Below are 6,000 nucleotides of genomic sequence, written 5' to 3' on the forward strand. Positions count from 1 at the left end.
CCCCCCCACCCCCGATTTCCATGGACTTCAGTTTTACTAGGGCTCCTTGATGACACACTCAGTCAAATGCTGCCTTGATGTCAAAGGCAGTCACTCTCACCTCACCTCTGGAATTCAGCTCCTTTGTTCATGTTTGGACCAAGGCTGTAATGAGGTCTGGAGCCGAGTGGTCCTTGCGGAAACCAAACTGGACATCAGTGAGCAGGTTTTTGGTGAGTAAGTGCTGCTTGATAGCACTGTCGACGACATGTTCCATCACTTTGCTGATGATTGAGAGTAGACTGATGGGGCAATAATTTGCCAGGTAGGATTTGTCCTGCTTTTTGTGGGCAGGACATACTTGGGCAGTTTTCCACATTGTCGGATAGATGCCAGTGTTATAGCTGTACTGGAACAGCTTGGCTCGAAGCATGGCTGGTTCTGGAGCACAAGTCTTCAGCACGATAGCCGGGATGTTGTCAGGTCCCACAGCCTTTGCTGTATCCCGTGCGCTCAGTCGTTTCTTGATATCATGTGGAGTGAATCAAATTGGCTGAAGACTGGCTTCTGTGGTGGTGGGGACCTGAGGAGGAGGCCCATATGGATCATCCACTTGGCACTTCTGGCTGAAGTTGGTTGCAAACGCTTCAGCCTTGTCTTTTGCACTCACGCGCTGGGCTCCACCATCATTGAGGATGGGGATATTCATGGAGCCTCCTCCTCCCGTTAGTTGTTTAATGGTCCACCACCATTCATGACTGGATGTGGCAGGACTGCAGAGCTTTGATCTGAATTGTTGATTGTGGGATCGGTTAGCCCTGCCTATAGCATGGTGCTTCCACTTTTTAGCATGCATGTAGTCCTGTGTTGCAGCTTCCCCAGGTTGACACTGCATTTTTAGGTATGCCTGGTGCTGCTCCTGGCAAGCCCACAGCGCCTCATGGATGCCCAGTTTTGAGCTGCTCGATCTGTTTTGAATCTACCCCATTTAGCACAGTGGTAGTGCCACACAACACGATGGAGGGTGTTCTCAGTGTGAAGATGGGACTTCGTCTCCACAATGACTGCGGTGGTCACTGCTACCAATGATGTCATGGACAGATGCATCTGTGACAGCTAGTTTGGTGAGGACGAGGTCAAGTAGGTTTTTCCCTTGTGTTGGTTCTCTCACCACCTATCGCAGGCCCAGACTGGCAGCTAAATCCTTCAAGACTCGGCCAGCTCAGTCAGTAGTGGTGCTACCGAGCCACTCTTGATCATGAACATTGAAGTCCCCCACCCAGGGTACATTCTGTGCCCTTGCTATTCTCAGTGCTTCTTTTAACTGCTGTTCAACATGGAGGAGTACTGATTCATCAGCTAAGGGAGGGCAGTAGGTGGTAATCAGTAGGAGGTTTCCTTGCCCATGCTTGACCTGAAGCCATGAGACCTCATGGGGTCCGGAGTCAATGTTGAGGACTCTCAGGGCCACTCCTTTCTGATTGCATACCACTGTGCCACCACCCCTGGTGGGTCTGTCCTGCCAGCGGGACAGGACATACCCAGGGATGGTGATGGAGGAGCTTGGGACATTGGCTGAAAGGTATGATTCTGTGAGTATGACTATATCAGGCTGTTGCTTGACTAGTCTGTGGGACAGCTCTCCCAATTTTGGTACAAGTTCCCAGATGTTGGTGAGGAGGACTTTGCAGGGTCGACTGGGCTGATTGTGCCGTTGTTGTGTCCATAGCCGGTGCCAAGGTCGATGCCAGGTGGTCCGTCTGGTTTTATTCTTATTGTTGCAGTGTGCAAGGAAAGTTGCTAAAACTACAGGCCAATTTTCCACTCACCTCTCCCAAATAGACTTCCTGAACTTGGGTACAACGGACGGAGAGACGTGGCAAAGAGAAAGATTAAAATAAGAAGAAAATGTGAAAGTTAATAAATAAATAAGCAATTGGAGTTGCTCTGTGGTGGGTTTGCGATAGTGGCCCTCTAGCACATTGCTGCTCAAGATTATGACCCACAACCAAATGTTAGTGAGCACCCCTGAAAGACATGTTGAAGTATATTGTTGAGTGTGCAGGAATAAAACCTCTGGTATCGACTTCAGTTTCACACTGCAGGCTGCAGAGCTAAAGGATAAATATACAACAGTAATACTTGCCCTCGGTCTGTGCTGTGGTACAGCGCCCCCTAGTGAGCTGACACGAGCCTTCCTCGAATCTGAACTCCAAGCCTCAGTTGTGTCACCAGGGGCAGGTCGGTGAGGAGCACAGCAGAAGAATGACACTTCCCCAAGAAAGGGAACTGGGAAAGTCTCTAATTTGCTTCTCTTGCGAGGACTCCATGCTTCCGATACCTGGAGCACTGCCTCTTTGCTCCTCTAGTTTGTATCACATAAATCTTTGAATGAGATGCTGTTATACTAAGTTGTAATACACACGGCAGAATTTAAAACTCAAGATGAAAGCTGTGATGGATTAATGGTCAGTTTTAAATGCGGGTCGTCTAAGAAATCTAAGTTTCCAACAAAACCCCAGGACTGTTTATTGAAACAACCGCCTTGTATTTTTAAGTTAAAGCTTGAAAAATAAATTTGTGCTCTATATGGCAATGCATGTGCATTCCAATATATGTTGGGGTATGTAGTTTCCCCCATGATCTTGTATGTCATTGTAGTGTGTGTAATTTAAGGTACAGTGAAGGGAGCGGAGATATGAAGTGTTAACTCAAAGGAACCTGGCGTGAGGAAGACAAGCTAACCTTACAGGTATGCAGGAGCCAAGGTCAAACCTAGATGAAGGATTTATCAAAATGGTAAAGTGTGCTCCATTTTCATGGCCCAGCTCTACTTACTTGCTGGGATCAGTCACTGCAGTGTAGCTGCACTGACAGAAACAGAACATTTTGGATGCAAAATCTTATTAAACGTGGGTACCAGAAGAAATGCAGAATTCGGCAATTAGAACAACTGAAGTGACGTATATTTGTTCTTGTATTCATCTGAATGAATGCTAGTGAAATGATAATTAAACTGTTAAGTCCCAGAGTGGCCATGCCTTCAGGCACTGTTGAACAATTTAGAGGCACACATTCACTCATCCAAACAAAACAGATATTTTGCAGAAGAATAGTTTTGTCATTAGTTGTACACTGGATAGATCAACTTCGTTTGAAAAAATTCCCATGGTAACTGTAGCTGTAAGAATGTGAGCACATTGCGTAAATCCCAGCAGGATATCACATCGTGCATATTTATTCTAATGGAAGAAATCAAAATAATTCCAGCACAATTTTTAGAAAATGTTTTTAATGCAGAATACGCTGAACAATACAGCAAAACATACTGTAAGTGAAAAGACAACAATAATTGTGCCACATAATTAGATTTTGTTACTTCCAGCAATTCATGCACACCAAGCTCCCAGCTTGTCCTTCCCCATTACTGCTTGCCCTGTTTTGTGGCCTTGGCCAACCCACTTGTGTGCTGATTCACACAAACTTTGGCTTATGACTGCCCACACAGTTTTTTGCCAACTGGCTTATGGATTTAGGCAGCTTTCATCACACTGCATGTTGTGTTAACAGGGTCTGGCACTGTGTACTTCTTTGCTACAAAATGGCTGACTTGTTATGAGCTCTGAGTTAAAATAAGAAAGTTGCTGGTTGTGTTTATTCTTGTTGAAGAAGGTAGAAGCTGTCTCTCAAACCTGCGATGGTCTGTTTTATGGCCCAAGCTCCTCACATATTGAACAGATTGATGGTAGGAGGAAAGAATTGTGTGAGAATGGATGATGATTCAATGTTTTAAAAGATTGTAGCGAGACCTAAGACATGGGAGGTGGATACATTTTGAGAACAAACCAGAAAAATCTCAGACAGCCAAAGTGAAATTGTCTGGAAGTGGCCAGTGGGATGTATATCCAGCAAAATACAGTGTGACCTCAGTACAGGAAACAACAATCTGACGGGTACTGGAAACCCTTCAGAAGGTGGAAGGGAGGATGTCTTAGAGCACAGTGCTGTCGTTATTGGAACTCCCTGTTATGCCCTACCTCTGAGAGAAGATAATGGCTTCTATGTTGTCAGAAGACCCCAGGTCAAAGAACCCAAATTCATCCAAGTCCAAAAATAATAAAAGCAGAAAGTTGATTGTGTCAGCTTATAGACCTGAAATGTTGCCTGACTGACTCATATTTCTCCACTGATGCTGCCTGACCTGTTATTTCTAGCTTATTGTGCTTTTGTTTACAGATTTCCAGCATCTGCAGTATTTTGCTTTTTAGTTCGATAAATTTTGAGGTCTGCTTCAGCGCTAGCAATCTATTCACAGTCACAGGTTTACAAACTGTAGGGGTGTTGGGAGAGGTGTTGCGGAAGTTTGACTGCACCAGCTACGAAGGTGGGGGTAAGATTTTACTTTTAATTGAGAAATTTAGTCAAAGGACCTAAGCTTCTATTGTGCATGTCACCAAAGTTGAAAAGCATTGGAGAAAAGACAGAGTAAATCAAGAAATGATGGTTAGATGGCCCTAAAGCTTGGATTTTAAAAGCCTGTCGATTTTAAGGAAGAAAAAACATAACTGCTCTACTGCCATATCATGTCTCTCAGAAATGCCTGAAGCTGCTTCTCATACAATGAATTACTTTGAAGAGCACTTACTGATTTTATGTAGGGAAACACGCCAGTCATTTTTGTTCACAGCAAGGTTGCACAAACAGCAGAGATGAACAAACAGTTAATCTATTTTTGATGGTGTTTGTGGAAGGAACCATACAATGGTGATTGAATAAAACAGAGGAATGTCAAGTGGACAGCAAATGATATGCTATAAAACAGGTTGATGTATTAGATGCGTGTATATGTGATATATTTAGATATATCTATCTCAGTTGGCATTGTTTATTGTAAGTCAGAACACTCATGCTCTTGCTCTCTCTTCTGCTTTTACTCTTCTCTTTAGCTTTTTTCTTCCTCTCCTCTCCTCCTCTCTCTCTACCCTTTACCCTCTCTCTCCTTTCCCCTTTCCTTTCCTCTTCTCTTCCCCGCTCCTCTTTCCCCATTGCTGCTTTTTTCTGACTTTTTGTCTTTTAATGCTTTTCTTTCCCTCTCTTCTTCCCTCTATTGAGTGGAACATCATGCCAGGGGAGAAAAGTAAATTGAAGGAGGTTGCCACTGACCAGGGAGATGCAAAGTGGCAGCTGGAAAGACTGAAAAGTACGTATATATGGGAGATTTAAACCGCACCAATAAGAACAGAAGTAGTATGACGTGACCTTTCTGTAAGCACACAAAGTGCATGCTATACATAAAATTAATTTGGGTCGGGGGCTTCCCGCGGGTGTAAGCCCCCGACCTGCACTTACCTTGTGCGCCAGCAGTTGAGCTGTAGGGCCCCGTGGAATTCCGATCCGGGGCCTGGCCCAGCTGCCGGCGCGCAGTGCTTGCGTGTCCCAGGGGCGCAGTTAGTTCGATGCGTCCCCTGGGATCACGTGGGCCATGGGCAGCCAATCGGAGGAGGGAAAAGACCATTCATAAGTCTTGACAGGAAGACCTGTCAAGACTTATAAATACTACAGCCCCAAAATAGCAGTAAACCTTCAAATACATTTTAAAAAAAACCACACTTTTTAAATAAACTATGAATTACATTAAATAACTATTTTAAACAATAATTTAAAGTTTTGAAAAAAATAATTTTATATTCTAACGGGGCTAAAAATAAACTTACCTTGCTTTAAAGTATTTAAAAATAATAAACCTGTGGAAAAAATGTTTTAATTTTAATTAATTGAACACTTACCTTGTAAAAAGCAGGCCTTACGCCTGCTTTTTACATTTCTAAATCTTGCAGGCTTACGATCCCGGGAAAACCTGCAAAAAAACGATAAGTTCAAAGCGCACGCGCAGCCTCTCCTGTGCGCGCGTTCGACCTCTGAACCTCTTCGTTCAGAGGATCGGAAGTGCCGGTTTCCCGCGCATGCGCAGTGCATGCAGAAAACCGGCACTTCCATTCGGCCTACGGGTGAGTACCCCGT

Source organism: Somniosus microcephalus, chromosome 16 (assembly GCF_052327205.1).
Source record: "Somniosus microcephalus isolate GS21.2 chromosome 16, FLI_Smic_1.0, whole genome shotgun sequence".
Taxonomy (NCBI): domain Eukaryota; kingdom Metazoa; phylum Chordata; class Chondrichthyes; order Squaliformes; family Somniosidae; genus Somniosus; species Somniosus microcephalus.